General features: G+C 43.5%; 1 long non-coding RNA gene across 5 annotated transcripts in view; it reads right to left on the bottom strand.

Moving 5' to 3' along the window:
• The window catches only part of LOC127490366 (uncharacterized), a 31,166-nt gene extending 12,112 nt beyond the window's left edge, over nt 1-19,054 (bottom strand). The window contains exons 1-4 of one of the 5 annotated variants that reach the window (XR_016230302.1): nt 18,420-19,023; nt 16,988-17,187; nt 16,333-16,491; nt 8,267-10,838 (exon numbers count right to left, since the gene is read on the bottom strand). This is a non-coding gene — a long non-coding RNA (uncharacterized LOC127490366). Of the gene's footprint in view, nt 1-8,266; nt 10,839-11,954; nt 15,840-16,332; nt 16,492-16,533; nt 17,539-18,419 lie in introns of those variants that run through there. The other 4 variants (XR_016230303.1, XR_016230304.1, XR_007918343.3 and 1 more) reach the window with 4 other exon arrangements.
• Between the last annotated feature and the right edge of the window lie 2,922 nt (nt 19,055-21,976).

A 21,976-nucleotide genomic window follows, 5' to 3' on the forward strand; every position in this document is an offset into this window, starting at 1 on the left:
TTCACCATTCTACGTTACTGCATCCTTAAGAGACAAGTAGACACAGGGCTCCCCCAAAACTTGCTATTTGCCACCAACAACATCAGCTCCCCAGGCATGGTTTCTCTGGTTGTAAGTTTTTACCCAAACAATTGTCAACACACTTAGAAGCTGATATTTCTAGATGCTTTATTTATCCAATCTCTTCGGGCCAGTCCTGAATGGTGCCATTGGTCATCAGGCACAAGTCAGCTAATAGCTTCAGTCCAGGCTCTTTGTTAAGCTCAATTTTCTTCTTCACTGAAATCCTGAGGGGCCGGTGCTGTAGCATTGCCGGTAAAGATGCCGCCTGCAGTGCCGGCAGCACATATGGGTGCTGGTTCAAGTCCTGGCTGCTCTACTTCTGATCCAGCTCTCTGCTATGGCCTGGGAAAGCAGTGGCAGATGGCCCAAGTCCTCGGGCCCCTGCACCCACGTGGGAGATCCGGAAGAAGTTCCTGGCTCCTGGTTTCGGATTGGCACAGCTCTGGCCACAGTGGCCATCTGGGGAAGTGAACCAATAGATGGAAGACCTCTCTCTCTCTCTCTCTCTCTCTGCCTATCCTTCTCTCTCTGTGTAACCCTGACTTTCAGATAAATAAATAAATCTTTTTTTTTTTTTATTTAACAGGTAGAGTTAGACAGTGAGAGAGAGAGAGAGACAGAGAGAAAGGTCTTCCTTCCATTGATTCACTCCCCAAATGGCCGCTATGGTGGGCGCTGCGCCAATCCGAAGCCAGGAGCCAGGTGCCTCTTCCTGGTTTCCCATGTGGGTGCAGGGGCCCAAGCACTTGGGCCATCCTCCACTGCCCTCCCGGGGCCACAGCAGAGAGCTGGACTGGAAGAGGAGCAACCAGGACTAGAGCCCAGTGCCCATACGGGACGCCGGTGCCGCAGGTGGAGGATTAACCAAGTGAGCCACAGCACCAGCCCCTAAATAAATCCTTAAAAAAAAAAAAAAAAGAAAGAAAGAAAGAAAGAAAGAAATCCTGAGCCTCAGTCCAGCCAAACAGTGGTTGGTTAGACTCTTCTCAAGGAAAGTAGTAATTCCCATTTTACACCAATGACTAGTTTGTACCTATAAATCTGTACATTTCTCAAACAATTTCTTTTTTTTTTTTCAATTTTAATTAATTTATTTGAAAGAGAGAAAGTGCAAGTGAAAGAGAGTGAGCTGGGAACTCTATCCAGGTTTCCCATGTAGTTGACAAGGACACTACTACTTGAGCCATCACCTGCTGCCTCCCAGGGTACACATTAGCAGGAAGCTGGAATGGATAAAGAGCTGGGACTCAAACCCAGATGCTCCAGTATGGGCCATCCCAACCAGTGGCTTAATGCCTAGGTAAAGGCCGGCTCCAGCCTCTTCTTAATGGCTCTAATTTCAGGTAGGTCTATGGTCATCTGCACTGTGTGCCTTTCAAAAGATGCCAGACCAAAGGTCAGTAGCTTTGTAGAGGAGGGGCAGATGCCTTTAAAACAGAGATTGGCCAGATTTAGAAAATAAAAATACTCAATTAAATCTGAATTAAAGGGAGTAGCAATGTGGCATACCAACTTAAGCTGCCGGCTTCTGTACTTGCATCCCATATAGGTGCCGGTTTGAGTCCTAGTTGCTCTCGTTTTGGTCCAGCTCCCCGCTAATGCACCATAAAGCAGCAGAAGACGGCCCAAGTACCTGGGCCCCTGCCACCCACATGGGAGACCTGGGTAGAGTTCCAGGCTCTTGGTTTCAGCCCAGTCCCAGCCGTTGTGACCATCTAGGGAGTGAACCAGCAGATGGAAGATCTCTCTGTCTCTGTCTCTCTCTCTCCATATATATATATGTGTGTGTGTGTGTATGTGTGTGTGTGTATGTGTGTGTATGTGTATATATATAAAACTCTGATGTTCAAATAAATCTTTTTAAAAACATACATTTAAATTAATGATAAATAACTTTTTAGCTTATCTCATGTAATATTTGAGACATACATATACTAAATTATTATTTGTCGTTTATCTGAAATTTAAATTTAACTGAACATTGTGTGCTTATTTGGCACTTTCATACTAGGACAAAAGAGTAAAAGCATTTTGTGTGGTCACAGGAGTCAGAGTCTAGTCCAGCTCTAACACCTCCAAGCCAGGAGGTCATGCCAAGAGAAGAGCCAGGCCAGCTGACCTTGCTGCGATCAAGGACCTACAGAGGGGAAATTCAGTCCGTTGCAGTGCATCTGGATCTAAGGGACCAAGCTCTGCAACGAATAGAAAGTGAGGTTAGAAAACCAGATCTAAGTCAGCTGACAAACTTGACAGTCTTCTGTGTGAGGATGTTCTCCATTACCCACGAGTGTCTTTCTTCCTTTATTCTCTGAACTCCCCATAAAGATGGATGTGGTTTGCTATCTAGCAGTGCCATAGGAAGTTGAGCATTAATGAAGAAAAGATGGCCATCTGTCCCGGCTTGCGACCCTCTGGGTGCTTAATGCTAAGCAGCTTCCCTCCTGGTTAGTATTAAGATGGTGTCACAGATCCTCTTAATGCACGTAACAGGCTTGTTAAACCCGTTAGGAAATAGCCATGAACCCACAGATCTGGCACCATGAAGTCCTGGCTCCTTGCTTCATGTCTCCATTCTGCTGCTGCTGGGGAAGGCTGAACTGCAGATGAGGGCTGCTGGGGTAGAAATCAGGAGACCAGAGCACACAGGGGCTTGGTTCCCAATTTATTTCTCAGTTTGCATCTCCTTGCCCTTTTTTTTAATTTTTAGAAAGCTTTTATTTAATAAATATAAATTTCATAGGTACAGCTTTTGGAATATAGCAGTTCTTCCCCTGATACCTGCCCTCCCACCCCTATTCCCGTCCCATCTCCTACTCCCTCTCCCATCCCATTCTTCATTACCTTATCCTTTTCTTAGGAGAGTGTTGATACAGTGACCAGAGAGACTAATAAACATATGACTTTGCTGGAATGGACAGAATATCAGACAAACATGAGAGAAGGCCATTTGCCTTTGCTTATCTCCACTGTTCTCTTCTTGGTGGATAGCCCCACGTCCTGTTTTCAGGGCGGTCCAGAGTTAACTCTTGTTATCTCACAATAATTGTGACTATCTCTCCCTTTCACTTTCACATGTGAAGGATGCATTATATTGTCACTTGAGTTACGGCAAGCATGTTTAAGAATGCCAATCTAGGATATATCTACAGAAGCAATATTTGAAATGGGGTCACTCAGAGGCCACACAATTTCAAAGTGGCCAGAATAAGGGCCTGGTTTTTCTAAAGCTCAGAACTCTGTTGCTACACTAAATCCCACTCAGCCAGAAAGCTGATCATGAAGTTCCAGTGGAGGATAAGGCTAGAAGAGCTTTTCTGCCTTCCCCAGGGTCCCACAGGCTATGGCTTCCTCCACCTGAGCACTACTGACATTTTTGATAGGGCAATCATTCTTTGGGGTAGGTGTCCCATGTATTAAACAACGTCTAACAACATTCTTGGCCCCTACCCACGGGATGAGTCACACTCCCCCATCCCCAGTTATCACCACTAAAAATGTCTTCAGACTTCACTTAGTTCCTGCTTGGGGCAAAGTCACCCCCTTTGAGAATCACCACTCTTGGAGAAAAAGATGAGCATTTCTAGGAGAAGAGTTCTGTCCACTTTGCAGTGATCATAAATGGACTTGGGGGAAGTCGCCGATTGTTTTACTCCACACAGTAGACTTAAAAACAATGGCAATAAACATGAATATTTTTAAGGCTCTTGGAATTTGCCAGGAACCTTCTGTGCCTTAGGCCAAGGTCTCCTGCCTGGGTTTCCCGTGAGGTGGAGGGAGAAGTTCCACGACCACCTTCTACTGATAGGCCATAAGGACTAGATAGCACCTAGGTCCTGGAGAACAGGATGGATGCTCAGCAGTGGGGCTGCCTACCACCTACTAATAGCCTGGCAGCTTCCAGGCAGGGCTATCTTCTATGGCCATCTGGAGAGATCTTAACTGGGCCTTTGTGGAGACAAAAAACATTTAATTGATAATGACTGAGTATGCATCTTGTAATGAGAGCACTACACAGTTTTAAATCATCTTTATATATAAAGGTAAGAAACTGTGATACTTGTTGATGAAATATATTGCTGTCTAGAACCTTCTCTGTGCCCCACCTCTGGGCAAGTATATCTACTACTTGATTTCTGGCAATATGAATATTAAATACGGTCTTAATATTTTCTCATTCACTTATAGAAAGTACAGTCTTTTTTTATTTATTTGATAGGTAGAGTTATAGACCATGAGAGAGAGACAGAGAGAAAGGTCTTCCTTCCGTTGGTTCACTCCCCGAATGGCTGATCCGAAGCCAGGAGTCAGGAGCTTCCTCCTAGTCTCCTATGCAGGTGCAGGGCCCAAGGACTTGGGCCATCCTCCACTGCCCTCCCGGGCCACAGCAGAGAGCTGGACTGGAAGAGGATCAACTAGGACTAGAACCGGTGCCCAGATGGGATGCTGGCGCTGCAGGCAGAGGATTAACCAAGTGAGCCACGGTGCTGGCCAGTACAGTCTTTAAGTTTAGGGTCTTTATCAATCAATGTTTGGAACTCTGTACAAATGCTGTGCTAGGTCTGTGCTGTTTTCTCATTCTCTTTCTAACAGTAAGGACTTCCACTTTAAAATATGCTTGTTGAGGGGGAGAAACAGCCTCAGGTCCTTCTTGTAGTGTGGTCTGATAGCCCATGGTAGAGAAGGATGGGCTCCATGATCCCACCTGTGGAACACGAAGGTGTGCCCCTGAGACTGGGGAGTGAGAGAGGGTACCACTGTTCATCCTTTTATGCCTAATAATATAGAGCAGGACAAATACTGGGCTTCAGTGTAGTGCTTCTATTCTTACTGGTCCCCTTCAATTATAGATTGGGGGAATAGAAGACTCAAGTCAAAGCAAGTAGTCAGGGTGGGGATGGGGGAATTATTGTAGATAAGGAATCAGGAGTAATTAACATAGGCATTGCCTGGGAAAAATAAGAACACAAATTAATTTGTTGCGTTTCAGGGTGGAGTTAATTTGGGATTAAGCCAGGATGTCAGCTCCGCAGTAGGTGCTATCGTAATTTATGGAGTTTTTAAACTTTAAGAGGTGCTCAGTGGTGTTACAAACTTGAAAATGGAAAACCCATCACCTTGTTGAGCTAAACTGGACCTCAAGTTGTCCATTCCAAAGTATCTGTCTGCTAGGGAATTCTAACAGCTTCATTTTTGTGTGTTTGTATTTTTAGCTGCAGTTAGCATCCTCAAATGCTGAAATCATGAGTGGCCAGTTATGAAGTAATGTGTGTGTGTGTGCATGGGAGAGGAAATTTCACTGGAGTGACACATAAAGTTGTGGTTCTGAGAAGGAGCCGATAAAGAGGATGGAGACATTTCCCTGGAGATCCCCCACAGCCCAGACTGTGACACTGCTATACAGGGGACATTGGAATGTGAAACAAGTACCACGAGGCCCTCAAGCCAAACTCCTCCAACTGAATAAATGAGCTAATTCTGTGATATCAGCCAGTAGATGTCTCTCTCTGTTATATCCCTTCTGATCATTACCTTGGCCATCAGACAGTTCTGCTACATTACTCGACTGTGCTGCCGAGAGAGAACTGACAATATTAAAGTGACTCCATTGCTTTTATGAACTGGCTGTAGGAGGCTAGAGTCCATTTCCATTACTGAGATGTGTTGCGTGCCTAACCAAATGCTTTTGGAAGCAGATAATTAGGCATTGCAGGCTGTGATTGTTTAAAGGAGATACACATTGAGTTTTCAGACATGGTGCTGTGAAATGTCTCATTGCATGAAGATTATGCTTACTTTCAAGAGTGCCCCAGGGTTATTTTGGTTGGGAGTCTGAAAGGGGGCTGGACTTCCTTTCTGGGACACATGCTACTGTAGAGGCGATGCCAGTGTCTTAAATTCAAATACTGTTAAGAGGCAAACAGTGAGTAACTCTGAGTAATTCCAGCCACACACCTCCTGCCCTGGAAAAAACAATCACACCTTAGTCATGTTCAAGAAATCAGGGTGTTTCTTTTGAAACTTTAACCTTCTTGTTCTTAAAACGCAGTGCCAACATACATAGTTTGCATGTGCTGATACAAAGCATATTGGAAGTCTGAAAACATTTAAGAGTTAAATGATACAAGATCCAGTCTCTGGAATAAATTACAGAAAATGCTGGTGTAAAGGGAACACATTTACTACACCTTTTAAGGCCCCAAAGAGAGTCCTAAAGTGCAAAGATTCTTTTTAAATGAAATACATCCATGGCCCGCTTGACGGTAAAGGGGAAGTATAGAAGGCGACCTTTGCCAGGTCTTCCCAGGTGGTCAAGAGTAAAGGTGGGAAGATTATCGACTCTTGTGACCCCACACCTGAGTAAGATCATGGGCGGTGTCCACTGGGACCTCATCAAGACCTCCAGAATGCTCCAACTCTGGGATGGCCTTATTAGGAAATGACTCTCTAAAAAGTTTGAGTGTATTGCAATGGGAAGGTTGTTTCCAACAGGCTGCAGGAGCTGATTTCTAGATTGAGGTCTGCCAACAATCAGCTAAACATTCTATTCAAAGTATGCACTGTGGGCCAGCAGCATCAGCTGCACCTGGAGCTTATTAGAAATGCAGAATCTCAGGCTTCATCCCAGACCCACAAAATCAGAGTGCACATTTTAATAAGACTCCCAGGTGATTCATTTGCACATTAAAATTTGTGACCTGTTGGGCTCTACCACATAAACTTCAAGGGCACAAGTCATGTTATTTAGTCATTCTTATATTCATTTATGCATTTAATGAGCTATTTATTGAGTGTCTACTTTGTGCTGTACTTTGGCATGAGATTAAGCCATGGGGAGACAGTGCTGAATAGAACAGACAAGATTTCTGCTAGTCACTATTGTATTTTTATATTTGTATCACAGTCATATTTTGCTTCTTATAAACCATCATGATTTAAAATACTTCACTTACATGAACTCATTTACTCTTTTTTTTTTTGGACAGGCAGAGTGGACAGTGAGAGAGACAGAGAGAAAGGTCTTCCTTTGCCGTTGGTTCACCCTCCAATGGCTGCTGCGGACAGCACGCTGTGGCCGGCGCACCACGCTGATCCAATGGCAGGAGCCAGGTACTTATCCTGGTCCCCCATGGGGTGCAGGGCCCAAGCACTTGGGCCATCCTCCACTGTACTCCCTGGCCACAGCAGAGAGCTGGACTGGAAGAGGAGCAACCGAAACAGAATCCGGCGCCCCGACCGGGACTAGAACCCGGTGTGCCGGCGCCGCAAGGCGGAGGATTAGCCTAGTGAGCCACGGCACCGGCCTCATTTACTCTTCAACTCTGTGAGGTATGGACCATTATTTTTTACACTTTAGAGGTAAGGAAATGGAGGCACTGAGAAGTTGAATAACGTATCTAAGGCCAGGCAACATGTAAATGGCAGAGGCAGGATTTGAATCCAGAGTCAGGCTTCAGAATTCAGGCTCTTAACCTGTTATGCCACCAATAAATCAGCCAACAGTTTACAACCTATGGCTTTACTTTTAATGAAATAAATAGAATGCTGTAATAGAAAAACGTCAGGAGTACTTTTAGGTAGGCTGGTCCAGGAAATTGTAAGAAGACATTTAAATTGAGACCTATAGGAGGGGAAGAACCCAGCCATGTAAATGGACATGGGAGACATATTCTAAGCAGAAGTATCAAGTGCACAGTATCTGAGGTGGAAAGAAAGTGACCCCATCACAGAACCAACTAAGATCAACATAGCTGGAACGCACAGGTGGTAAGGAGAGACTAGAGGTGAGTTGGCAAGGCATGGGGAGCTGAGCAGTGTAGATGATACAGAACCTTGAAAGACAGGAACAGAATTCAGAGTTTATTCCAGATGTGCTGGAATACAGGATTTGCTGGGGAGTGAGATAATCTGAATACTGGGAGGAGAGTTGATTGTAGGTAATAAGGGCAAAATCAGCAGAACCCATTCAGTGTATTTGGGTGATCTAGCAGAAAGACAGTGTGGCTTATAACACCACTAGCAGTGGGGACAGACAGAAGAGCATAGACACAAAATATGATTTGGAGGCAAGACAACAGAAGTGATCCCTTGTACTTGTGTGTGAGGGTTCACACGTGTATATATGTGTCAAAGTGTGTGTTTCTGAGGGTCAGTGTCAGCAAAAAGGAGGAATTAGATCACAGGCAGATTTGAGCACGTTGGGTACCTGGTGTTGCTGCAGAAAACAGGATGAGCAGGTTGGGGTAGGTGGGATCAGGTATTCCTCCTAGAGTACACTCAATGTGAGATGCTTCCGGGACTTCCAAGCAGAGATGTCAGAGAGGCGGCCATGTTTTTCCAACATTTAGTTCTCAATCTAGAAGAGAGGCAACAATAATTAATATTTGTTTACAAGATTTAGAGAAGGTCTCATGGTATGACAAGATCTAGCTCCCAAAGTGTTCACTGTTCTATGAAAGTTGCTCCAGCAGAGATCAACTTTGTTTATATTCAGAATGACATAAAAACATAAATCACCACCACCACCACCAACAAACCACGAGTTATAGAGAACCAACATATTAACTCATTCTGAAGTGTGCATGACCAACTCCAGGTCCTTCTTGAATGTGGATATCTGCAGGTAGACTTCTGTCATTGGAAGGGAGGATGACATGATGGTGTAAGTGTCTCTCGAGCATGTTGCATAATAGAGTATCTGCAGTGGTTATCGCAAGTGCTCAGTGAATGCTGCTTTGTACAAGGTGTCAAGATGAATTTTGCTCAAGGCCAATGCCCTAACATTAAGGCAAATTTTGGCTCAACAAGTTCTCAAAGTTGTTTGTCTTCTCACAGACACAGAATATACACTCATACTTTTTTGCTCTCTTAACTTACATATTAGAATCTCAGAGTCTCTTATAATATTCCAGATGTCCAGTAAAAACATAGTTTCCATGTTTCTAAATTTGTATCAGTATCCCTTATGTTGGTCTACCACCCTCACCCTAATTTTCATATATTTAATACATTCTGATTCGAAACAGTCCACTTGGGTAACTTGTCTCTTTGACCTGCTATTTGATGCTCCTTATATCCTTCAAGATGGAGTCTACGATAGGGAGAAGGATCGCCACTGTGTGGGGAGGAAGAAGTGGCCTCAGGATTCTCCTTGGATGGGTGCGGACTGATGTCCACCAGGACCTGGTCTAGCTGCTGCTTCCCTGGGCTTTCTGCCCCTGAGGATTTGGAGAATGTCTCGTAGTGGAGCCCTGGCCCAAAGGCCTCTCTCTGTTCATTGGCCTCTTCTCCTACTGCCTCTCTAGATGTCTCTGAGTCCCTGTCAAGCCCTCTAAAGGGTTTCTGATGAGGTCATCTACCCCACAGCCAGTGGGGTAGCACTGTTTCCTGCCAGGGCCTATGGCTAACTAGTCAGGATCTAGGACACACAGGAGCCCAAGGCTACTGGGAAGTTCTACTCTGCCCGATCATGAACGTTTGGCCTCCTAACTCTGTCAGTCACGCCCTGCCCCTAGACCTGGTTTGCACCCTGGAGTGGAGATCTCTGAGCATACCTCTGACTGCCTGTCCCGGTTACCTGCCCCTTCTGCAGACTCCCAAAGGGAGGGAGAAGTGTTTTTCTTGCCATTTTTCTTCTTTTTATCAAAGTGGCTCCTGTTTCCTCCATGAAGCTAAAATGGAGAAGGGGTGGGAGGCATAAGGAAACACACATTGGAAAGTATTTTTAGGGTAATTCACTGGCTACACATACTTGGAGTCTATGAGTACACACGAGAGGCCTGAGATAGTGTAAAGGCCCTGAGAAGTCATAAGATGCTCTTGATGAGAAAGTGCATCCATCCAGAAGTAAGAAAACTGGCCTCTGGATGAAAAATACACATCATATTAAGTCTTCATTGGCAAATAAAAAGGCTCACTTCTCTAGCACTGTAGAGCAGAGTATTTAAGAAAACGAAATCAATTCAATTGAGCAAGTATCAAGGAGTCTACTGTGTGTTTATTCTGCTCAGATCCACAGGGAAGGAAAAAAAGAAAAAAGGCACATTTATTATACAAAAATAGGTCACAAACTTCTTAGGCAGATGTGACACACATTTAGGAAACTGATGACTGGTGAGCCCAGGTAGGGCAGTATTGCTGGATCAAGTCTGGCACGGACATTAAATGTTAGAAGAAATAAGGCAGAGTAGGAGACCACTCTGGAATTAGAGGTCTCTAGAAATGATGGTTCATACTCTTGGTACTGAGGATGGATGCATTGTAGACAGGCAGAGAAGTGTGGAAGGTAGAGGGAAGAGCAAAAACCAAGGGTTTGAAGTATGACTGATGAGAACTGTACCATTTAAATGGTATCCACTAGCCATGTGTTTTTACTGATTACTTAAAATGAGGCCAGTGCAATGTGAGATGTACTGTAAGTATAAAATATGCATCACATCTTGAATTTTTTTTCTTATTTGAGAGGCAGAGAGAGAGAGAGAGAGAGAGAGAGAGAGAGAGAGAAAGGGGGAGACCTAGAGAGTTTCCATTCTGTTGGGTCACTCCCCAAATGCTCACAGTGTTCAAGCCCATGTTAGTAGCTGGGAACTCAATCCAGTTCTTTTACATGGGTGGCAGGAAGCCTATTAGTGGAACCGTCACCTGCTACCTCCCAGAATCTGCATTTGCAAGAAGGTGGAATCAGTGGCAGAGTTGGAACTCTGAACCCAGGCACTCCAATATGGGACACAGGCTTCCCAGCTGATAGCTAACCACCAGACCAAACACCTCAAGAAGTCCTAATGTGAAAAAAGAAAGAGAGTGTAAAATATCTCATTAGTAATTTTAAAATATTTATGACATATTAAATAATAGTTCAAATACATTGAATTAAACAATGTTATGAAAATTATTTTTCCTATTTATTATTATTTTAAATGTGGCTACTAGAAAATTTTAAATTGCATCTGTGGCTTGCATCTTATTTCTGTTTGACAGTGCTGGGAGAAAGGCGTCAGGGAAGAAATGGCCTAACTTAAGATATGGATCAGGGTCAGCACTGTGGCGCAGCAGGTTAAGCTGCTGTGTGCAGTGCTGGCATCCCTTATGAGTACCATTTCATGTCCTGGCTGCTTAACTTTCCAGCTAGCTCCCTGCTAGTGACCTGGGAAAACAGCAAAGGATGACCTAAGCTTGGGCCACCAATATGGGAGACACAGGAGAAGCTCCTGGCTCGTGGCTTCAGCCTTGCCCAGCCCTGGTTATTGTAGCCATTTGGAGGAATAAACCAGTGGATGGAAGATCTCTCTCTCTCTCTCTCTTTCTCTGCTTTTCCCTCTCTCTCTGTAACTCTGACTTTCAAATAAATGAATGTTAAAAAAAAAAGAAAAAAAAATGGATCTGTGTTGCCTGGGAGGTCCCTAATCCCAAGTGGTAAAGTTGCTGCTTGTTAATGCCAGCCTGCCATATGGGCTATGCTTTGTGTCTTGGCTGCTCCACTTCCGATCCAGCTCCCTGATGTTGGCCTGGGAAAAGCAGAGGAAGCAGACTCAAGTGTTTGGACCTCTGAACCCATGTGGCAGACCCAGATGCAGCTCCTGGCTCCTGGATTTGGCCTGGCCCAGTGCTGGCAGTTGTGACCATCTGGACAGTGAACCAGAGGATGGAAGATCTCTCTCTCTCCCTTTCTCTCTGTAATTCTTTCAAAATAAATAAATAAATAAGTCTTTTAAAAAAAAACCCAACCCTTTATTAGAAGATTTAAAAATACATAGAAACTCAATAATTCTATAGGACAGTATCACTTATTCAGTACCAAAGCAATAAAAAATTCAGTAATATCTTTAAATGAACTCATTAACCTTCTAGTAGTTTTACATATACAGATAGTAAGATATGGTTATGCCAACCTGGATGTATAAGAGTCCGATGTTTCTTGCAGTAATTCCTAGGTTTCCTCAGGGTCTGTATCTATAACTCTGGGGCTGGAGCTGGGTGGGGAGAATGGTAGGGCTGTATTGGGGAGAGCCTTGGGTGTCAGGCTTAGGAGCTGGGACTTTATTTCTTAGTCAAGAGGAACTTTAAACAAGACACCCCTTTCACCCTTCTCTTTGTCTACCCAGGGTTACTTTCAGAAGTACTCTTGACTTGCCTTTGTGCTGACTCTCTCTTTGCTGCAGCTTGGATATTGCTGCCAGTGCTCTTGACCTTTCAAAGGTGAAACTGGGTAGAAGTCTAACAGACAGGGTTGAACCTTTCTGGGTGTCCTCAAACCTCTTTTAGAATCATTTTTGTCTAGTTTCTGGTCAAATTTGTCAATTGAGGTCCTTTTGCAGGCTTAGGTGACAGCTCCAGAGCTCTTGTTATCCTGTAACCAGGGACCTTGCTGGCCTCTCGTCCTCTAAGTCTCTAAGCATCTTGAAATCACTCTCCCCAACTTCTGTTAAATGCCCGAATTCTGTCTTCGCTGTCCAGCCACTTCCAGGAAGATTCACAGCCTACAACTTATCTGTCAGATAAAACACAGCGATGACCCATTGTCCAAAACCTGCTGCGCTCGGGGCTGCTCTCTGAGGAGCAAGTCCGCGTGCAGCAGTCCCCACCGTGGCAAAGGACGTGTCACTTCAGGGTGTCATCTGAGGTTGGTGATAATTATAGTCATAAGGCCCATACCAGAGGGGTTAAAAGGAGACATATAAACTTGAGTAACCTTGCTACTGTTTGGGACATAGGGATTTTTATTTATTGGATTCCTCCAGCCTTTCTCAGGAGATTTGGTCCTGTAAGTCATGCTGACAGATTTATCTTGGGCTCCTGTCATCGATGGCTGTTTTCTCACTAAGCAGGTGGAAGGAGAAAGCCGAGGAAGGTAACTGCCAGCTGGGAGGGCATTTGTGCATCAGCACCATGAAGTGCACATAAATTATATGTATTCTGCAAGACCTCAGCTAGCTATTGCTTCTGCCTTGTCCTAGATTTCTCCTCTGTGACAGCGTTTGCTGTTGGCATTGGCATTATTGTCTGCAGTGGTAATTAGAGATTTGAGCCTTGCCCTTACAGTACGTGTAGGTCTTCAGGATTTCTCTCACAAATAGGGAGGTGAGGAGGGAGGGTTCCATTACACCCATTAAAATAGGACAGGCGAAATCCCACACTAAGCTTCCAGACAGCATTTCTAGGAATGCTTTTAAATTGGTAGACACCCCGTCACCACCAGCCGTGGCCACGGGAAGAATTCTTGTTTGATCTCTGTTCAGCCCTCTTGGTAGAGGGTTCATGGAGAGGGAGGGAAAGGATAAAAGGAGCAAAGGAAGAAGATCTTAGGGATTCTGGTGTGATGCTCTCTAGTCTTTCTTGTGCCGTACAATCTGTTCTTCAAAGAAAATTGCTCTTATTACCGTTTGTTTAGGCATGGTGTAAACTAGGAACTGGGGCAGATGTTTTACACAGACGCATCTCATTCCTTATCTGCAGGATGCTTCCACGCTTTCCCCCACCCCAGGGGTGCCTAAACCTCAGCTGATTCTGAAAGAGTCTACCCAATCTTCCTTCCTACACACACTGACATATCTAAGCCAAAGTTTAATTTATAAATTAGGCACAGCAAGCATTTAACAATATTAATAATAAAATGGAACGATGACAGCAATAAACATACAGTAACAGAAGCTATATAACAGTTTTTCTCTTCATATAAGTGCGATGCTTTATGGCACAGTACATTTCCATCATTTTGAACAGGTTTTCTGTTTATATCTTCCAATCACAAAATTAGTGCTTCTACTATCTTAACTAAGCACTCATGCACTGTGGCTTTAACTTTCGCAGTTCAAGGTGCAACAGCAAATGTAGCACTAAGTTCTTTTTCCTTTTTCACACTTTCACAGATAAACGATTTGTTATTATCACAGAACTTAGAAATCTCAGCATACAATTTTTTTCCCTTAAGTTGAGAACATTCACTTTTTCATTTAAAGGAAGTACTCTCAGTTGCCAGCATCATCACATCTGTGCTTTTGGGCCATTATTGAGTACAATAACGGTAACTTGAACCCAGGCCTTTTAATATGCTGACAATTGGACTGATAACTGACATGGCTACTAAGTGACTTACGGGTAGTTAGTATATACAGCATGGATATGCTGGACAAGCGATGATTCACGTCTTGGGTAGGAAGAGTGGTATAACATGAGATTCCATCATGTTGCTCAGAATGGCATGCAATTTAAAGCCTATGAATTGTTTATTTGGGGGATTTTCCATTTAATATTTTTTGACCATAGTTGGCTATAGATAACTGAACCTGTGGAACTTGAAACCATGGATAAGGTAGGAAATTACTGGATTACTTCATTTAATCTTCAAAAAACCCTAGGAGTTAGGTGGAGTTATTTGCCTTCATTTTCCAGACAAGAGAACGAAGGCACAGAGGTGAAAGAAGGCATGGCTAAGAGGAGATGGAATTGGGATTGGAGCCCTGGCTGCTGATGTCAGAGCTGGTGCTACCTGGAAGCCCATGTGATGGGGAAGTCCTGCCTCGCAGAGACCTGCCTCTTAGTTCTGCCTTCCACTGGAGGGATGAACTCAAAATCAGGGAACTGCTCTGGTTGAAGCTAGTTTGGGTGTGGACCTGACCTGACTTATTTACTCCCTCGCCCCATAGTAAGGCCAGTCAGCCAGCTTCTGCTTCCAGTCACATTCCCTCATGTTCTTGGGTGATGAAGCTGAGAAGCTATGTTTGGAAGGTGCTGGGCTTTGCCCATGGTCACATAGCCTGTTGGTAACAGAGCCCAGCTATCTGGATTCTTAGACTATGGTAAAGAAAGCAACCCCCAAACAGCAACACCAAGAAACCTGACTGCACCCGAAATCCTGTAGTTTCAATTTCTCAGACTTAAAAAGTGATTGAGAAGGCAAAGCCCGAAGAATAACAGGAATGTTTTACAGGAAAAAGAAAGTTATTGTAGAACCAGGAAATGATACCAACAATTCCAAGACTCTGCCCACAGCTGATACAGCAGATGTTTATGCCAGTGCTTGCGTCTCCCCAAATGATGCCCACTACATGCTTGAGGCTCTATTCTTAGAATTTCTTTTATGGTCCCAGTTGTTTCCAGGGCTGTGCCCTTTAAGGTCTAACTCGATGTGTTCTCTCTGTCCTGCTGACACTTTAAAATCGGAGTTCTTTTGCTTCGGTGTCCAAAGAACCCTTCTAGAAGAACTACTTCTTATTTTTAATAGGAAATTAACTTTGGGGTCTCCTTCTTTTACCCAGTTTCTCTTTCTCAAAGAAAAGTTCTTGGACTCATTTCATTCAAACTGTTGTCCCTGAGATTACAAAGGTGTTTAATTAATTAATTGCCAAAGTTGCATGCAAACAGAATGAATGCTTGAGCAAATCTTCCTTGGTCTTGGGGAGGAGATGAAAGTGTCTCTCAGAACAAGGATGGGTCGAAGCAAGAACCTGGAAGATACTTGAGAAGTCAGTAGATTCTCAGTTGTATCCCCACGCTCTGTTCTGGAATATGGATGCTCTCTTATCTAAGACTGGATCTGAGGATACAGAAGTGAATATATAGTTTCATATCTTTGGAAGGAAGAATTTTTTTTTAAGATTTTATTTTATTTATCTGAAGGGCAGAGTTACAGAGACAGAGAGGGAGAGAGAGAGAGAGGTCTTCCATCCACTGGTTTACTCCCCAATGGCCTCAATGGCAAGGGCTGGGCCAGATGGAAGCCAGGAGCCAGGAGCTTCTTCAAGGTCTCCCAAGTTCCATCTTCCAGGTGCAGTAGCAAGGAACTGGATCGGAAGTGGAGCAGCCAGAATTTAAACCAACACCCATATGGGATGCTGGCATTGAAGACAATGGCTTTATCTGCTATGCCATAAATGCCAGAGGAATTGTTTTTTAAAGCTGTCTTGCAACCACGTGTCTCCCCATGTGTGATTACACAGAGGACCTAGTCCGGAAGGTTGCTTCTCTTGGTTTAACACTCTTCTGTTACCACCTTGAAATTCTTCATAGTTTTGAACACGAAACTCTGCATTTTCATTTTGCACTGATCCCTGTACATGACATAGGCTATCCAGCCTACAACATGCTTTGGGGAATGTGTGTTTGTGGTGATAGTGGATTGGGAAATCTATATTTGTAAGGAAGTTATGACCCACTCTGGTTTCCAGCCTTGTTACAAAAACATGCTCTGGTTTAAAAATGTATATGTAATTCAGAGTAAACACGGAATCTAAATTGAGTAAGGTGCATGTGGTAACAGTAAATTTAGTATCTCACCTTTACGAGTTAAATGAGGAGTCATTTCTCAGTGCCTTGCGCTATTTTTAGGTTATAGATCTTGAGATCCTAGCTTGTGTCCTTTTCTACCTGGTGCTTGCCTTGCTGGAAATAAGGTTACCACAGGTCACGTCCCAGTCCCTTCATCTGTGTCTTCCCCTTGGGTACAGGAAGAGACATTGTAATGAAATGAATCAGAAGTTGCAGGGTTTTTTGTTTTTAATCATCATTTTAACCATCAAATTACTTCAAGGAATTTTCAGGTCATCACATTAAAAAAACTGTTATTTTTCAATTTAAGTGTTAGAAAATTCCAGCATACTAACAAATTAGTTTATTTATATAATCTTTAGTAAAGTAATAATAAAATACAAATTGAGTCTTTGAAAGAAGACATTAGAAAAGTAGATGTTTCATAACACAGTTGTCATTATTAGCAAGATTATCATTCAGTTTAAGACATACAATGAAGAAAAATAACAATGAAATATGTGAATACATAGGAAGCTAAGTTAGAAAAAAGACTTATGTAATTCCTAATCTGATTTTCCAAGGAGTGACAAAGCGCAGAATTTTATTTGCTTCTGAAATTTAAAATGAGACAGAGACAGATGAGGCCCTGCCAACTGTTTTTGTAGCCACTGAAAACATATACCAAGCATTGTGTATGCTGTGGTCACTTTGACCTGCCTTCTGCTCTCTCTGCCTTTTGGGAGTAGAAGTTCAGGACACTGAAGGTGGTCATTTCCAGTATACTGTGCAAGGTTTGCTGGGGTTCCTTGATTTCTTCAGTCAGGCATTGACAACTCAGGTTTCTGTAGGGTCTCTGCATGGGTGAGCACTGACTGGGTTGACCTGGAGAGAAATGTCCAATCTCAGCTGGGCAGCCTACTAGGCAATTGGACACAGTTGATGGGAGGAAATATTATCCTCATACGTTCCAATTTTTCAAAAAGAGTAGAATCAGGATTTAAATTGTTTTCATAAACTTGGATAAATGAATTCCTTTCACGTTTGATTATGGACGACCCTTTTTCTTATTCTAATTTATAGACACTGGTCTCAGTTCCTCCTTCATAGATTCCATTTTCCTAACTGCAAAATAGGAGTGAAAACTTACTGATCTCTATTTTACATAGAATATTAGAAAATAAATCAGTAGGTACGGACATTTCTGGCTGAGAAGTGTGCCATGAAGAAGAGAACCTGAAGAAGAGGGAAAAAAGCCTAGATTTTTAGGTATTAATTAATTAATAGGCATCAAAGATATACGTGTCATTGTAATGTACTTCACAGAATGGGCATGATCTGATGCAACGTGACCTCAGTAACAACACCTTCTCTCGGTTTCCTCCCTGAAATTTTGTGAAGCCAAATGATTGATTTTTTTTAAGGATTCATAGACTATTTTCCTTATTGGCAAACTGGTTAGACTAAGCTAGGAATTTTTTTGATCAAGTTAGCAAATAAAACACTTTTAAAGCTCTTCTTACTTCGGTGTATGTGGAATTATAGTTCTAACTGTTAAATTTTATGACATCAAATAACTGGAATATTAGAGTAACTTCTGTCCTCCATGAGGAAATTGAGTAGATCGCCCATCCTTCTTTATTCCGGAAAGGAATCTACATTGCTTTATTCTGATAGAAGTGTGTGTGCATGTGTGTGTGTGTGTGTGTGTGTGTGTGTCTGTCTGTCTGTCTGTCTGTCTTCCGAGAGCTGCTCTGGTGTTCACGAGCTCACTGCTGTGGCCAAGCTTGCTAAGCAGCACTCTTCTTTCAGGGAGGCAACGTTGCCTGGTTGATCTCTAAATTTCTTTCTGCTTGCTTACTGCTTTGGTTTCATGCCATTTTTCTGCCTCTCTCTCATCTGCTTGTGTTCCTTTCTCCCGGGACGCTCTTCAAAGCTCAGTGTAGATTTGCTAAGGATTTGTTTCTTGCCTTCCAATTTCGACTCTGAACCATCCCAGGCCTTCCTCCCACCAGACCTCTCTTAACTTCCCCCCGACAGTTTCCTTCTTCACTCCACACCCCAACCCTCTCTTCACTCCTTTACAAGTGTGGTGCCCTTGTCTCTTTCAACCTCACCTTGTTAGATGACGTTTCTTCTTAGTGGATGCTTTTCCTTGTCCCCAGCTCAGTTTTCTTCCTGGTTGAGACCCTGTACTTACTTTCTTCCCGGCCCTGTCGTTTTCCCCGAGAAGGCAACTACAACTTCTCATCCTTTTCCTCCTGCTTTGTGCCTCTGTCCTTTTCTTCCTTTTCTTCCTCTTCTTTCTTCCAACCTTCTTCCTTTCTCAGCTGTTTTCAAAAAACCAAGGGAGCCTGCAAAGATATTTACAATGTAGTGCAATTAAATAATTAAGCTAAAAAGTGGGACTGAGAGACTCAGAGTAGAAAATGTTATGTGGGGAGGGAAGTGAGTAGACAAGCTCAAACCCCCAATTTGATTCTCCTGGGGCCGCCTCCTGGTTTCCTCTTGCTTGTCGTGGTGGCTTTTCTTTCCTGGAAGCACGTCAGCCAAAGATTCCCAGAGCTCGAGGGTCAAAAGCCACCGTGACCGCTTAGCCGCCTGTGTGCTGGTACCATGGCTAAAGGCTGGGCCTGGAACAACTGGCCTTTGCAAGTGTACAGATGCCAGGCGTTTTATTCCTGACACGCAGCCCCTATGACAACAGTTGTCATAGCGAAAATGCCAGTCATGAAGAACAAGCTAGGTGTCACTCTCCTCTGCGTTTAGTTCTCATCACATGGCAGTCCAAGTGCGGATCCTGCCTCGTCCCTGGCTGCTATCGTGTTACTGCTGCAGGACTGTGCCTGCCTCTCCCTTTGCAGTTTTGCACAAGCCCTGTTGAAAAAATGGTTCCTGCCGTCCCTTCCACCATACCCTTAGACCTCTGGGCTGGGTGCCATTTCTGCCCCTGGAGTTTTCTGAGTCTTGGGAACATTGCAGTTTCTTGATGGCTGCTCCCACTATTGATCTTGATTTCCTTAAGCATTTCTCCTTGCTCCTTCTGGAAATTTATGCCTATTTCTGGCATTTAGCACCCCCCACCTGCTGCCCCATCTCTGTGAACACTCAGGCAGAGAATTCATTTAATTTTTTTCCCCTTGCTTCTTCTGGCCATAAATTTCCCTCGCCATTTCTCTGACCTCTTATTCCTTATGTACTTAAGAAGTCTTATTTATTTCAACCTCTTATGTAATTTATCTTGTGTTCATTCTCCACCTTTGCTTGCCTTATCTTTTTTTTTTTTTTTTTACCCTATATGGATTTTGCTGTGGCGAAGTGGAGGCCTCCTCTACCTGACATTTTATAACTAGCCTGTGCGTGCCCTTCTTGCCTCTGACTGATCTTCCTGCTACCGATTTCCTCTCCCCTCATCTCCTCCCTCTCCCGTGCCTTTGGTATTTATTACCATACATTTCCTATTGGCTGGTAATCACTTATCTTCTTCCTTCATTTTTTTTTCTTTCTCCCCCTTCCATCCTATTGTTTTATTTCACTGTCACCCTTGCCATAATTTTTCAGCCACCTAAGACTGTTCTGACTTGAAATGATTTGCTGCTGCTACAACCTCAGACCCGGTTATGACACAGAAATCAGGCCCACCCATCTTTTCTTTCTTTCTCCTTGTAGAAAACAGCTAAGTTAATGCAAGTAAGAACTCACTCTCCAACCATATGGGATAACTTATGGCTGCAAATGAAAATCTCCCAATGTTTTGCTCCTCACAAGTTTTCACTTCCCCAGCACAGCTTGGGCAAGTCCAAGAAGTTAAAATCTCCAGGGAGGGAATATTTTCATGAAAATCCGCATTCTGCCTCTAGAATGTTCCTTTCACTCAGAGAATTCGCGTTTCAGTAACATTACAGAGCATCACAAGGTTTCTCTTCCTCCCCGCCCCCCTCCGCTCCCCTTCCTTCTTTTTCAGGGAAGGTAATTTTGAATTCTCAACTAAGTTTGTTTTCCTTAATTCATGCGACAGAGGAATTTTCCCATATAAATATAGGCTTTAACCTTTTTCTCACTCTGGCTTATAAAAGCACATGCTAAAATCAAAAGGCCCATTTTACTTATGCACATTCTGTCTCTGAGATTTTGTGAGGGGTGATTTTCTACACTGTTTACCGAGAAAATGGTTGGCACTGCCCCAAACACAGCCACCCACGTGCAAAGCCAGGTGTGAGAAGTTGTGGGGACCATCTGAGGTCATGAACTCATTAAATGAACTCATCTTCTTGTGGAGATATTAAAGAACTGCTTTGGAATAAGAAATGGACATGAAATATACTTTGGTGATGGCTGTGGTGATAACCTCTACAATTCATCCATTCATCATTCTATAGCCTTCCTGAAGATGTGGACTGGGCAGCCACAAAATAACTGTAGGAGCCCGTGCTGTGACATAGCAAGTACAGCTGCCGCCTGCAACACAGATATCCCATCTGGGCACCTATTCGAATCCCAGCTGCTCCACTTCCAATCCAGCTCACTGCTAATGGGGTGGGAAAGCTGCAGAAGATGGCCCAAGTACCAGGGCCCCTGCATGCACATGGGAGACCTGGAAGAAGCTCCTGGCTTCAGCCTGACCCAGTTTCTTGTGGCCATTTAGGGAGTGAGCCAGCAGATGGAAGATTTCTCTCTATATATCTTCCTTTGTCTCTGTAATTCTGCCTTTCAAACAAGCAAATATATCTTAAAACAAATAATAACTTTGACCAAACCCATGTCTGTATAGTAGAACTAATTTTTCCTGGGGCATGAGCCAATCTCATTTATTGCCTTAACTTTATTAATGTTTATGTTTTCTTTTAAATATTTTATTTTTTAAAAAATATTTATTTTACTTATTTGAAAGGCAGAATGACAAAGAGAAAGGAGAGACAGGTATCTTCTATCACTGGTCCACTCCCTAAATGGCTACAATGGACATGGCTGGTTGAGCCCAAAGTCAGGTGCCAGGAACTCCATCCTGGTCTCCCATGTGAGTGCAGAGGCCCATACCTGGACTCTCTTCCATTGCTTTCCCAGGCTCATTAGCAGGCAACTGGATCAGAAGCAGAGCAACTGGGACTTGAACTCATGCTCTGCTAAGGGATTCTGGTGTCACAGGTGATGGCTTAATTTACTGTGCCACAATGCCAGTTCTTACAGTTTGGTTTTTAGATCTATCCTCAATTGTGTTTCTCTATATAGTGAAGCATCTGATGCTTATGGGAGAGAATCAGGAGGCATGGGCTGTACTCTCAGTTCCACTCCTAGAGCAACCGAGGGTAAATGAGAGACATAGATATCTTCCATCCACTGGTTTACTCCCCAAATGGTTGTAAAGGCCAGGCCTGGGCTAGAGTGAAGACAGAAGCCAGGAATTCAATACAGATCTCTGATGTAGTTGACAGGGACCCAACCACTTTAGCCAATCCCTGCAGCCTCCTAGAGCTCACATTAGCAAGAAGTTGGAATTCTTCAATTGGAAGCACGGTTAGGACTCGAACTCAGAAACTTTAATATGGGATGTAGGCAGACCCAGGGGCATCCTAACCACTGTGACAACTGCCCAACCTAATGCTGAAGAGTTTAAGGCCTTGCCTGGTAGATTTCCAATCATTAGTCCTTTGAAAGCTCTATTCTCTGATGTTCT

Source organism: Oryctolagus cuniculus, chromosome 2 (genome assembly GCF_051225735.1).
Source record: "Oryctolagus cuniculus isolate XC-2025 breed Fujian yellow rabbit chromosome 2, ASM5122573v1, whole genome shotgun sequence".
In the NCBI taxonomy this organism is placed as follows: Eukaryota; Metazoa; Chordata; class Mammalia; order Lagomorpha; family Leporidae; genus Oryctolagus; species Oryctolagus cuniculus.